At 46.4% G+C, this 14482-nt stretch overlaps 1 long non-coding RNA gene across 1 annotated transcript; it reads right to left on the bottom strand.

Moving 5' to 3' along the window:
* Positions 1-5637: 5637 nt before the first annotated feature.
* LOC138427181 (uncharacterized) lies at positions 5638-13780 on the bottom strand. The gene is made up of 3 exons (XR_011251928.1): positions 13335-13780; positions 11238-11291; positions 5638-6198 (listed from the first exon to the last, which is right to left on the bottom strand). It is a non-coding gene; the product is annotated as an uncharacterized lncRNA (long non-coding RNA).
* Between the last annotated feature and the right edge of the window lie 702 nt (positions 13781-14482).

The following is a 14482-nucleotide window of genomic DNA, read 5'->3' as shown; positions in this document are numbered from 1 at the left end:
CCTGCACAACCAAAAATAATTCCTTTCCGGAAGAGGCCTGTATGAGGTTTTACACACATTTACACTATACTAATCATTAGCGTTACTCTAATATTACTGTATCAATTCATTATACTAGTATATTTACTTATTATATTAGTATTTATACTAATTATATTGGTTTATGAAATTAAAAGACGCTTACTCCTTGGAAGAAAAGTTATGACCAACCTAGATAGTATATCCAAAAGCAGAGACGTTACTTTGCCGACTAACATCCGTCTAGTCAAGGCTATGGTTTTCCCAGTGGTCATGTATGGATGCGAGAGTTGGACTGTGAAGAAGGCTGAGCACTGAAGAATTGATGCTTTTGAACTGTGGTGTTGGAGAAGACTCTTGAGAGTCCCTTGGACTGCAAGGAGATCCAACCAGTCCATTCTGAAGGAGATCAGCCCTGGGATTTCTTTGGAAGGAATGATGCTAAAGCTGAAACTCCAGTACTTTGGCCACATCATGAGAAGAGTTGACTCATTGGAAAAGACTCTGATGCTGGGAAGGATTGGGGACAGGAGGAGAAGGGGACGACAGAGGATGAGATGGCTGGATGGCATCACGGACTGGATGGACGCGAGTCTGAGTGAACTCCGGGAGATGGTGATGGACAGGGAGGCCTGGCATGCTGCGATTCATGGGGTTGCAAAGAGTCGGACACGACTGAGCGACTGAACTGAACTGAATGTATATATAATGCAGTCCAAAAAAAAATTCCTCTCCAGAAAATGCCTATATCAGATTTTACACACATATGCACTATACTAATTTTTAGTATTACTGTTTCTAATATTATTGTATCAATTTATTATATTAGTATATATATTAATTACATTACTGTACATATATATATATATAATACAGCCAAAAAAAAATTCCTCTCCAGAAAATGCCTTTATGATATTTTACACATAAAGGTACCCTGGAGAAGGGAATGGCTACCCACTCTGGCCTGGAGAATTCCATGGACTGTATAGTTCATGGGGTCACAAAGAGTTGGACACAACTGAGTGACTTTTACTGTCATACACATACATACTATACTCATTATTAGTATTACTCTTTGTAATATTGCTGCATCAATTTATTATGTTAGCTGTATTTATATTATATATACATTTGGGCTTCCCTGGTAGCTCAGATGGTAAAGCATCTGCCTACAATGCAGGATACCTGGGTTCGATCCCTGGGTCGGGAAGATCCCCTGGAGAAGGAAATGGCAATCCACTCCAGTGTTCTTGCCTGGGGATTCTCATGGATGGAGGAGCCTGGTGGGCTACAGTCAGTGGGTTCGCAAAGAGTCGGACACGACTGAGCGACTTCACTCAGTCGTGTATATAAATATATACATTTGTATATTATATGTATATATACATAAATAATAGATATATGATATAGTTAGTATATATTCTTTATATTAGTATATATACTAATATAGCAATGTAATAAATTGATGCAGTGATATCACAAAGAGTAATACTAATAACTGGTATAGTGCAGATGTGTGTAAAAATCCCACCTAGGCATTTTCTGGAGAAGAAGCTTTGTGTTGTTACGCAGGCTCTTCACTGTGAGACGCAGGCTTCGCTAGCTGTGACCCGTGGCCTTAGTTTGCCCCGAGACACGTGGGATCTTAGTTCACTGACCAGTGACCAAACCCGCATCCCCTGCAATGGAGGTGAATTCTTAACCAGGGAGGTCCCTCTGGAAAGGGCCTTAAGGGAGTTTTTCTGTGTTTGTTTTAGGTAGGTGGGAAGCCAGGCAAAATGGAACAGGAGTGCACCTTAAACTCTTCGCTGAGCATCTTTTGAGAATTTTTGAACGGTATGAGTGTATAACCTATTCAAAAACTGAAATAAATATAAGCAATTTAAAAATAACAACACCACAATGAATGTTAAGAAGGAGAAGACGCGACAGGAGCAGGTAACGTGTGACCTGACCTCGTCCACAGAGGAAGCCCCTGAGGAAGTAAGCCATAAGTTGAAACTTGAAGGATAAATGGGCAGAGGGTCCAGTGGATGAACAGGGGTCATCCAGGAAAAGAGGAGGGAAAAAGCTTCACAGGGAAGGAGACTGGAATGCAGATACAAGGGGGCAGGGAGACAGGAAGCAGTAGCTGATGCAAGCGAGGGGCCAAGCTATGCACACTACGTTTAAAAGTTTGGACTCCATCTGCAGGGTAGTGGAAAACCATTGAAAGGGTTTCAGCAGGAAAGTGATGGGATCAAGGTTATGTTTTGAATAGATTGCTCTGGAGTCTACAAGGAGAAATGACTGGAGGAAGCCAAGTGGATGTTGACAAGCCGTATATCTGACAAACCACTTTGGAGAACTATTTGGTGCTTTTTTTATAAAGTTAAACATACATCTACCCTATGACCCAGCGATTTCATTCTTAGGTATTTATCCAAGTTAAATGAAAACATATGTTCACAAAAGTATTTGTATAAGAATTTTTATAGCAGCCATACTTATAAAAGCAAAAAGTATGCCCCCACAAACTCCACAAATTTCTATCAAAAGATGATTTCAAAAGCAAATTGTGATGTATTTATACAATGAATACTATAGGCAATACAAATGTAGACTCTCCTGATATACACAGCATGGATAATTCATGCATATACTATGTGATTCCATTGACATGAAATGAAACTCACATACCAAAAAAACAACAATCGTAGTGATAGAAATCAGAAAGTAGTTGCTGGAGGGAGAGGGAAGTTGGAGAGAAAAGTGAGGGAATGCTCTGGGGTGATGGAAATGTTTTGTGTCTGTTTGTACCTGGCAGTTACACAGTGTGTAAAGCTGTCACAACTCGCTGGAGTGACAACGGAGACTTGTGCTTTTTATCAGATGTTAAGTATGCCTCAGTGTAAAAGGAAAAAGAAAGAGTGGACACTGAACAAGCTGAGAGGTATTTATAGTAATCGGAAGAAAAGTGACGCTTGCCCAGTGGCCTATTGTGGGGCTCAAATAAAATGATGCGTCTAAGAGGGCAAACTGCAGACTCCACGCGAACGATGCACGTGTGTGTGCTCAGTCAGTTGCTCAGTCGTGTCTGACTCTTTGTGATCCCATGGAGTGCAGCCCACCAGGCTCCTCTGTCCATGGGACTTCCCGTGCAAGAACACTGTAGCGGATTGCCATTTCCTACTCCAGGGGATCTTCCTGACCCAGGGATCAAACCTGGGTCTCCTGCGTTGGCAGATAGACTCCTTACCACTGAGCCATCTGGGAAGCCCATGCAAGCCATAAAGCTCTATATAAACTGTGAAGCCCTGTGCAAAAGTGAGGATTTAGTCTAACATAATCCATACCAAATTTTGGAGGTGATCACGGACCATCTATGGAGAAGGAAATGGCAACCCACTCCAGTGTTCTTGCCTGGAGAACCCCAGAGATGGGGGAGCCTGGTGGGCTGCCGTCTATGGGGTCACACAGAGTCGGACACGACTGAAGCGACTTAGCAGCAGCAGCAGCAGCAATGGACCATCTACATTGTCCAAAGCAGCCCTGTTTATTTGCAATGAAGAGTTGGGGGGTGATTAATGATTATTTTCTTGTTGGTTTGTCACCTTTTAGCAGGAAATAGGTCCAATGACTTCTGAGGTTCTTTGTTCTTTGGCTAAAAAGAAAGGTTGGGGGTGGGGGGTGGCGGGGCAGCAGGGCAGATGCCTTTGCCCAGGGTAATCTACTGAAAACTGGGCTTTCCCAAACAAAAAAAAATGCTTTCAGCTGTTGGGTTTGAGTCTTTATTTCCGTTTTTTTGAATGATTAGGGTTTTAAAGATACGAAAGAAGGAAGCAGTCAGTTCCTGAAGGAGAGACCACACGGTCAGTGACACAGCCACCCAGCATTCAGGGGTGTGCTGAGAGCTGAACTGAATTCAACTTGTTTATTAAATGGTAAGGGACCAGCTCTTCAGATGGCATGTGACTGATGTCTGCACGGCTATTTCTCCAAACCTGTCTACCATCAGAGGCAGAGTGTATTTAATCTAATTGAATTCAACTTGTTTATTGGGCTTCCCTCATAGCTCAGTTGGTAAAGAATCCACCTGCAATGCAGGAGACCCCGGTTCGATTCCTGGGTCGGGAAAATCCCCTGGAGAAGGGATAGGCCACCCACTCCAGTGTTCTTGGGCTTCCCTTACGGGGCTGGTAAAGAATCCGCCTGCAATGTGGGAGACCTGGGTTCGATTCCTGGGTTGGGAAGATCCCCTGGAGAAGGGAAAATCTACCCACTCCAGTATTCTGGCCTGGAGAAATCCATGGACTGTATAGTCCATAGGGTCCCAAAGAGTTGGACATGACTGAGAGACTTTCAAAGTAAAAGTAGAAATTGTTTATATGTGTTTTTCAATGACAATAAATTCCTAATTATTTGTTTTCATTTAATGTTGATTTTTCTTCAAAACCACCATGAACAAGCAGACACTGCAGGGCCCTCCCTATCCACAGCAGTGGATGGAGGACCCCCAGCACTGTAGCTGGGCTCTTGTCCCCACATAAGGCGGGACCTCAGAGTCCATGGCCTCTGGAAGATGCCTGCACATCCTCTTCTGGGCTGCAACTGGACAGGCGTCCTGGTTTAATCGTCTAGTGTCTCTCAACCAACCCCTCTCTCTTTCTAAGGACTGATCTCCGTGTGGTTTTTCTTGGTGGAAGGTTGAACCCATCTTTCACATCAAAAGTAGTCAGGACCTCTCTCTCTCTCACACACACACACACACACTCTCACACACACACAACACACACACTCACTTTCTCACACACCCTCACACTCACACACTCACACACACTCACACACACACACACTCTCACACACACACATTCACACACACACTCACACTCACACAGACACACACACACACTCACACAGACACACACACACACTCACACAGACACACACACACACACTCACACACTGGCCCTGGCAAAATCTGAGGATGGGCAACTGACTTGGGCTTAGCCCCTCTGGTGGTCTTCCCTTGAACCGGCAGCCCCCAGGAATCAGTACAGGAGCGCAGCTGTGGCTGGTGGTTATCCACAGGGAGAGCTGGAAGCCGTTGGTTCGAAAGCAGAGGAACTGGCCTGCTGACCACTCTGCTGCCAGGACACCACTGCTGTGACCTCGCCGGCCTCGCCCTCTGACTCTCCACTCCTGGGTGGGAGACCGGAGGCCTAGGATGGGAAATGACACGTCCATGTTCACACAACAAATTATCAACCAAGAGAAAACTCACACTTGGGCGTTTTCCCCTCCCCCACTGCGTTCTTCACAGCACAAGAACACCTCTGATCTCTACCCATTTCTAGTTCTCTCCATCCCCTAATATCCCTCCAAGAAACTGCTCTGCAAATAAGCTCTCTGGAGTCTGTTTTCATTGCTGACACCCAAGACAGATATACAACCATAAAATACAGTAAGTCCCCTACACACAAATGAGTTCTGTTCTGAGAATGCGTTCATAAATCCAATTTGTCTGTAAGTCCAACAGAGTCAGCCTAGGGAGCCAACTAACACAGCTGGTTGTATAGTACAGTACTGTAACAGGTTTATCATGCTTTTCATGCAAATAATATGTTACAAAGCAAAAAATAAAGAAAACATTTTTAATCTTACAGTACAGGACCTTGAAAAGGACAGTAGCACAGCACAACAGCTAGCGTTCGGGGCGGGCATCGGGCGGACAGGCAAGGAGAGTTAGAGATGGAGGAGGGAGCGGAGGTGGGCGATGGACGAGCCGAAGGGTCGTCAGCAACAGAGACGGAGGGAGGCTGCAGTTCCACTCACAGCTGACGTTGCTGGCACAAGCTCTGGTTCCACACCAGATTCAATTCCACCGGTCCTCTTGAAAAAATGACCCAGTGGTTTCTGGGTGGTGGCTCGTCTCTCTCGCCGGGGATGCCACAGTAGCCCTGGATTGCATTCTGAACGGCTGCTGCAACTTCCACGCTTCTTTCTACTTTCCGGTCCGGTGCCGCAAAAGCTAACAGTGCCTCCGTAAGTAGAGACAATCCCCTTGCCGTTTCCTGTGTCGTGAATCCCTTCAGTTCTTCAGTTTCTTCTTCTCGCTCTTTTCTCTCGTCATCCTTTCTCTGGGCCTCCAATTCCATCCGGTCCTCACAGCCACATCTTTGAAAGTTCACAACCTGTAGGCTAGAATGTAAGGGGCTTAGCGCAGTGGCTGAGATGCTGTCAAGCAGTATCTCAGATAGGCAGATCCAAAGCTTTTACTTTGGGGCCCAAGGAAATAAACCTGAGTAAGTGGGAGTGGGGAGGGGGTAAGAGCAGTGGGAAAGAGAAGAGGAGGAGGGAAAGTACTATGCATTTCCCATCTGCTCTGTGCCGGAACTGAGGGTGCAGGGTCGGTCAACATAGGCAGAGGCTCCAACAGACATCAAGAGCTGCGCTCAGAATTTGCCTTTGTGCTGACAACACAGGGAGGGGGTATTTTCCCATCAAAAGGGGGAAGAGGGAGGTTGGATGAGGCTGAGAAATTTGCAGGTGGTCACACTCACTCACACCCAGCGCTGGAGTGGCAGGACTGGCATCAGATCTCATTGCCAGCCAGGTCTGCCCACTCCAGGGTAACAAGTGTGTTGAAAGCTGGTAGGAAGCCATGCGTCTGTTTTCTCTTTATATTATGATTTCAGAATTGTACCCACGACTCAGAATGAGCTCACCTGAGCATAATGATGTCGCGAGACCATCAGATCTTGTACTTATATATTTAAGACACACGAGGTAGAAAAGTTCCTCCAGCTTCTGAAGAGCAGAGCTGGGGGTGTGTCGAAGCCTGTTTTAAGTGGAATGGATCCAGCTCACGTGTAAATTCAAGGCCGTGTTTGCTTGAGTCACACTCTGTTTTTTCAAATGACTTTCGTATGTCTCATTTCCTCTATTTCCCCCCTACTTCTGAGTTAGAAAACTGAGGCCTAGGACTTGAAAAATTCAAGTCCCTGTCCGTACAACAAACTGTCATTCGAGCTGAAACTCAAACCCAGATCTTTTCGCTGTATTCCGATGCTTCCTTCCCAGCCTGAGAATTAACGCTGAACCAAGTGAGTTTAACAAGGCTGATTCATCCTGATGGTCTGCTTTAGCTTTCTGGGATTCTTCAGGTAAATATGAGTCCCACGTCTCTTCCCAAATACGTTGAGCCTCTCTGTCTTTGTTGCCTCATCTTTTCCCTGCATCCTGCCCCTCCTCCCTTCTGCCTCCTCCCTTCCTCTGTTAACCTTTCCATCTCTCTTTTCTTCCCCTCCTCTCCTCCTCTCACAAACACATTTGTTTCTCTTGCCTAGGAGTGGTATCATGTCAGTGGGGTGGCTGAAATGAGAAGTATCTTTTAAGTCTCTGGAAGGAGAACATTTTCTTATGGATTTTTTTGTTTTGTTTTGTTTAGATTGTTTTTCCAATGATTGCTTTTCCATCTTTCTAATGAAAGATGACTCTGAGCCCCCCTTATCTCAGGCTGACCGGAGGATGCATTCAAGTTTTTTATTTTTTTTTTCCCCTCACGAATGCACCCAGAAGGTCACTCTCAGGTCCCCGAGATAGCAGTGGGTGATCAATCACAGCTAGGACATCAGCATCACAGAGGATAATCTCATGAATAGGAGGATCTGGAGAAGGAGAGAGGGGAGCCAGGCTTGTGAGCTCAGTAAAGGGGTCTGATGGATTGCTTTCTCTAGAAGTTCTCTGGGACAGTCCAAAGGATATTCATTCCAGCCCCAGTGGCTGGCCTTCCCCTCTGATTTTTTACTCCAAATGAGTAAATATACACTTAACACAAAAGACTCAGACATTTCCCAGGTAATCTGATCATTGCAACTCAGCAAGCAATAAAGATGGTGTCTACATGGATCCCCACGGGGCCCTAAGCACTCCTTTGAAAACAAACAGAAGGGACTCCAGTTCTGGCTTTGCCAAGGACAGGCTTTGTGAGCCTGGGTAACTCACTCAGTTTCTCTGGGCTTCAGCTTTGCAACAATAAAATCAAATAATGAGCTAGTTTATTCTTTCAACAATTACTTATTAAACATCTACTTTTTACTCTTTGTGAAGAGGTTTTTTTGTTTGTTTGTTTGTTTTCAAGGATAGACACAGTCCCAAGTCTGGGGAGGCACAGAGGAGGTCTCAAAGTTGAATGCAGAAAAAGATTTATAATAAAGGAAAATAATGATAATATAATATTTTCAAGTGGTCTAATTCAAAGGACTGTGGAAGGACAAAAGCCGAAACAGCTGGACCTAAGGGCTCGTCTTTAGGATTCCTCCCACCTCTAAAAGTCTGTGTGTATGGATTTTTTGGTTTGTTTTGGTCTCCTTTTCACATTCATGTATTTTGTTCTTTCTTAACTTGTTAATTTCAAATTATTGTCAACATTATCAGCCATTGCCATCACATGTACTGTTTAACAGCCCTGACAATTACAGAAGTTAGATATTATGGTCACCATGATCACTGTGTTAGATATAAGAACACTGAAGGCCAGAGACGTGAAGCAACCTAGTCACACTAACACAGCTGGGAAATTAGAACAGGGATGTGAACTCCCAACTGCTGACTCCAAAGCTCGTGCCCTTTCCACCACACAGTGCTGCTTCAGGTATGTGCAGCCCCTCAGGTCCTGCAGCAAAATTTGCAGGACCAGGAGCAAAGTAAAAATATAGAAGCTTTTATTCCAAAATTATTAAGAACTTTAAATGGCAACCCACTGCAGTACTCTTGCCTGAAAAACTCCATGGACTGTCTGCTGAGGAGCCTGGTAGCCGACAGTCCATGGAGTCGCAAAGAGTTGGACACGACTGAGCGGCTTTCACTTTCACTTCATGCAAGACAGCAAGAGCTTTAAAGCCTGAGACTCTGAACGACTGCCCAGCTCACATACACATGAAGCCTGCCTCTCCCGACCGCAATTCACTTTAATCATCTCCCATCCAGGAGCAAAATCATCCTAGCAGTTTGCAAGCCCAGCCCACAGTGGCAGAACACTTTATAGTCATGCTTCACATGCAGGTTACCTGCACAGAGGGTTCAGCCTGGACCACTTGGGCAGGATTGGTGAGCACTCTGGGATAGCTTTCCTGGAGCAGGAAAAATTCTTTATGTGGGGAATGCTGCATAATCTTGGGTTGACAAGGGTTCTGATCATACTTTCACAATACCTTTAGAACCTCAGGAGGGTGACGCTATTCAACACCAGTGGAACACAGGCCAAAGCCCTTAACCTCTCTTTTTAAATTGTAGACCAGACGTGTAGGTGCCCTAACGAAGGACAGTGGAGGAAAAAGCAGCAGAATCGCTGGTTTATAAGCCTCCCTCGTGAAGCACTCAAGAAGGTGTCAACTCCTACTGAGCCAATAAAGATTACGAGCATCCTTTTTGCAACAATTCTTCATCAGTGGTATTCAATCTTTTGTGATCATACGCCCACCTATGAAAGATTGGACCATTTAGCTCCCTAAAGACACATGTGTGCATAATATATTCTTCATGTAGTTACAGACTTCCTGCATTGACCTCAGAGTTCTAAAAACGCTTAGATCACAGCTCCTCCAGTTATAGAAACTGTGATGCGTCCAGATAAAAACTTAGAGATCATTTATGTGAAACCATCATATTCCTCAGGGGATGAAGTTTGAGGCCATTTGAGATAATAAGTGGTTCTGTACACTTTCAAAGACCTGTCAACTCTACTTTTGAGCCAGCTGCACGCTCCATGCCCTCTCCTATCAAAACACTGCACCCCAGCGGAACAGTCTAAGCCTGCAGACACTGATGTCAGGACGTCAGTGAACATTTGCAGGGCCCCTGGGCAAGCCAGGGAGTTAGGCGCCAGGACAGTCCTTGTCCTTGAGACTATCACAGATGTCTAGGGGACACATGTGTGCAAACAAGGGAATGTGAGATAACGTGCAATTATAGGTGTTTGAGAGGTGACACACAGGGGACACAAGGTCGGCCAGGAGGGATTATTCAAGGCTCCCGGGAGAGAGAATGCTTACACGGGGTCTTGAGCAGTGAGCCCAGAGCCTTGGAGGGACAGGGTCTCCTGGCTGAGGGGACCTGCATGTGCAAAGCCGAGAAGTGTGAGACACACGGGGAGTTGGAATTGGTTAGAAGGTACACTGAGTCTGAGGAAGAGGCGGGACGTGGGGCTGGAGGAAAGGGGAAGGGGCCCAACTCTGGAGGCCTTGGATGGACCTGCGGAAGAATGTCAGCCTGGGTAATGGATGAGGGAGCCTCTTCCTGGGGAAGGCATGAGGAGGCTAGATACCCATCTGTCCCAGGCAGCCTTCTGCTGGACGGCGGTTGCAAGGAACGTGGGGGCGAAAAGCCTTTCTCAGATTCTTATCGTTGCTTCCTCTAAAAATTAGCTGCTGCCTGACACACTGGAGAACATTAAGAAAGGCCCTGTAAACCCTTCATAAAAGACACGGGCAAGGGGGCTTCCGTGGTGGTCCAGTGGTTAAGACACTGCCCTTCCAAGGCTAGGGGCCTGGGGTTCAATCCCTGGTTGGGGAACTAAGATCCCACATGCCATGTGGTGTAGCCAAAAATGAAAACAAAAAAGACAGGGACAGTCAGCCTAAAACATATCTCTAAGGCGTCCGTGAGATTTACTCAACAGAAAAATACCATTCTTCTCCACAACCAGATGACCAAATTGAACTTCTTACAAATACAGAGAGACTGCCTTCATTTAAAAAAAAAAAAATTGAAGAGACCCTGATCCTGACTTGATATATCGATGTGTTTCTCTCTGCAAAGTCTCAGATTTTTCATTCATTCTTAAACTGAACCAGTTTAGGCGTGGGCTGGCTAGGCAGTGGGCTGGCTCTGAAGAAATATTAATCGAAAGAACAGAACATCACCAGAAATGTTTAAGGACTGCCATTTCCATGTCATCACTTTACAGGGTTCTTAGGCAGTATGGGCATTAAGAAGTGCTTGGAATGGGCATTAGTCGTTCAGTGTCCGACTCTTTGGGACCCCATGGGCTCTGTCCATGGGATTCTCCAGGCAAGAATATTGGAGTCCGGGGGAATCTTCCCAACTCAGGGATCGAACCAGGGTCTCCTGCATTGCAAGCAGATTTTTTACCGTCTGAACCCCCAGGGAAGCCCATTTTCTCCCAGACAAATGCATAACTAAAAAACCCTGATCACTGAGACAATGCGGACACTCACCTTCAACTTTAAAGCGGTCCTTCCCCCTATTCACCACTAGGGGTCATGAAAACCCTGTTTCAAAAGAAACAAAGCTTCAGAATTGCTGACCTAAAGAAAACCTTTCCCCCTAGTGTTCAGATTTTTCAGTTAAAAAAAAAAAAACTTTTTAACAACAGCAAACAGAAAAAAAAATTGCAAATGTTCAGAACTTATCTCTTGAGTAGCTACATAACGGTTATAATCCCTCAGACTATCTGCAAATAAAACGGTTCCTACAAGATCACAACAAACAGATTCTTGTTGAAATATCCACAGTAAACGTACATTGTACAGGAAATTCCATTGCATTTACACTATTTATTTAATAAAAATAATCTCCGTGATTATTTGCATTTATTTCTGAAGGAGGATGTTTTTCCTTCCTCAGAATAAGTTCAGGAAGTGGGTGAAGTGTTCAGGAAGTTAGCTAAATGCTGATGTAAATCCAAAAGGAAGGTCTGTTGTTTAAAAAAAAAAAGGGGGGGGGGACCAAAAAAAAAAAAAAGAGAGAGAGAGAGAAAGCTAGGAAGCGGTGGTTCTCTCTTTCACTGATGGAAAATGTTATGCAGAATTTCTAATTTAAAAGGAAGAGGCCTAGGGAAAAGGTGTGTGCTGATGACACCTTTTGCTATGGATCTGGCTGGCAGTCCAGACTTCTTTTTTAATGATCACAGTAGCCCGCAGAGAAAACTGTCAAGAAACAAGATCTAGATGGGAAACGTGAGTGGGATTAAGTTGGTGTTTATACTTAGTGAAGCCTTTCCTGTGGAATTTGTAGCAGCTATAGTCTCGATAGGAAACTCCGAGTCCAAAAGAGGTGGTGGGGCGGCTGAAGACGACATAGACAGCTCAACACAGTCCCCACCTCCCAGGGCCCCTGGCCCTTCCAGCCCCCGACGGATGGTGGCACGCTGACCTGCAGACTCTGAGGGAGTCCGTCTCCTCGGGGAAACCCCAGCTCCCCGGGGTGCGACGGGCAGCAGCCCTGGTGTGATTCCTTCAGTCATTATTTATCTGGGACTTGCACCGTAGGAGTGTGCTGTATCAGGTGTCCGGAGCAAACAGGGAGCTCCGGGCCTCTGCAGCACAGGCCGTTAAGAAAGCACAGATTCGGCTCATTGAATCGTGCCGAGGAGGACGCGGTCTGTCGCCCGTTTCTCTGAAAATCGCCCTCTCCTTTCCAGGTCTCTGCTACCCTCTTCGCTGAGGCCTTCACGGTCTCTCAAACTGGTCTGTCTGCCCGTCTCCCCCACACCCATCCCGGCCTTGTCTCCAGCCCAGGCCCCCCGAGGCAGCCAGGGAGAGCTCCGTGAGACACCCTCCCCTGCCCAAACCCTCGCCACCTCCCTGTGCCCGGCGAGGAGACGGCGCAACCTCCGAGGCCTTTCCTAACTCGGCCCAAGTCCACCCTCCCTCCTGCTCCCGGGAGCTCGGGCTCCAGTTACGCCGCCGAACTGCCCGCACCTCCCCACAGGCATCCCGCCGCCTAGCTTCTTCACACCTCTCTCCCTCTCACTCTGGGCAGACCAGGAGACGGAGGGTGACTGCGTGCTTGTCTTCATTTCTGTAAAGCAGACTCTCTGCATTCGTAGAACTATGGCATGAGAGAGGCAAGAGAGGGATCCCACAGGGCACAAGGCAGACGCAGCTACACACACCACCTTCTGGGTGCAGGTATCATAAATCAAGTGTGCCAACGAAGACGTTCAGAGGAGGCATGGTCAAACGGCTAAATGCCTCTGATGCCACTTTATGAGTTTTGATTTTTATTTTTTACATTTTTTGAGAAAGATTTTTTGATTTTTAAAGTCTTTATGGAATTCACTTAAATTGTGCTTCTGCTTTATGTTTTGGGGTGTTTGGGGTGCTGAGGCACGTGGGATCGTAGCTCCCTGACCAGGAGCTGAACCTGTGCCTGGTGAACTGGAAGGTGAAGTCTTCACCACTGGACTGCCAGGAAAGTCCCCTGTTTTTTTACAGTTTGAACAGGGGGTGGTTTTGATGAGCAGACCAAGTTTTAGAGAAGTCAGGGTGCCTGGACTCTGCCTGCTTCCTGCCCCCTCCCTACACACTTACCTGTTGAGGACGAGGTGTCCTTTAGGGGGTCAAATGAGATGACAATGGCTTAGAAAATGCTTTTCCATTGCACTCAGTCCTCAGAAGCTGCAGCGCCCACACGAAACAAACAAAGCCCCAGGACTCAGATTAGGAAGAAATTACATAATGAGTAGTAGCTGTGATCCCTTCGTGGGTCCGGAACCTTTACCAGGTACGGAGGGCATGTGGTTTGTTGTCGTGAACTTCTGGAGGGAAAAGTTGTGCCTTAGTTATCTTGGGGCTGGACCCTCGTTCAGCTACTCCACAAATATTTACTAAGCAACAGAGGATTTGTTTTTCCAGGTTTGGAATTTTAAGCTTGTTAATAACAGATGGATTCTTTCTCTGTGTCGTCATCTGTACTTTTGGACTCGGAGTTGGACCTTGTCTTTGCGGTTTTCGACAATCACTCCCTCTCGCCCTTCCTCAGCCAACCCCAGGATTCTGTATATAGTAGGCGCTCAGCAAATATTTGTTGGGGGCGGGGCGGGGTGGGGGGAGAAGGAGAGAAAAAAGAGGGAAGAAAGACGCCAACAAGCAACACAGTGGGTAGGTGACCAGTGTCAGAACCAACAGCTGCAGGGTTCTGCCACTACCCCCAAGCTTTTTTCCAGATGCTTCGGCCTATGCGATGCCTCTTGTTACCTTTGGTTTTCTTTCCCATGCTGGCCACATCTGTCAACAAAGCCCCCACCTAACAAGATAAAACACCATCTTCTTCTACCCTACCTTCCTTAGTCTCTCCACGGATATTTTCGAAACACTTGCTAGGCCCTGAGGACACGCGGGTGGGCACCTTTGGGTGCTCAGAGTCATCATCGGGTTGCTCATTCTGGTGGAGAGATGGATACATCAACAGACTGTAACAAACAGTACAATCGAGGATCCCAGAGTTGAAAGCACAGAGGCTTAAACTTACCGGTGGTAAGAAGCAATGGCAGTGGGACTTCCCTGGTGGTCCAGACTCTGCCTTCCCAACGCGGGTGGGCCCAGGTTCGACTCCGGGTTAGGGAACTGGATCCCACGTGACACAGCTGAGTTCTGTGAGCAGCAATGCAAGATCCTGGGTGCTGGAGCTAAACCCCAGAGCAGCCAAATAAACGAATATTAAAAAGAAGAAGCCAAAG

Source organism: Ovis canadensis, chromosome 21 (assembly GCF_042477335.2).
Source record: "Ovis canadensis isolate MfBH-ARS-UI-01 breed Bighorn chromosome 21, ARS-UI_OviCan_v2, whole genome shotgun sequence".
NCBI classification, from domain to species: Eukaryota; Metazoa; Chordata; class Mammalia; order Artiodactyla; family Bovidae; genus Ovis; species Ovis canadensis.
Note: the sequence above shows the minus strand (reverse complement) of the source record. Positions and strands in the feature narration are given on the sequence as shown.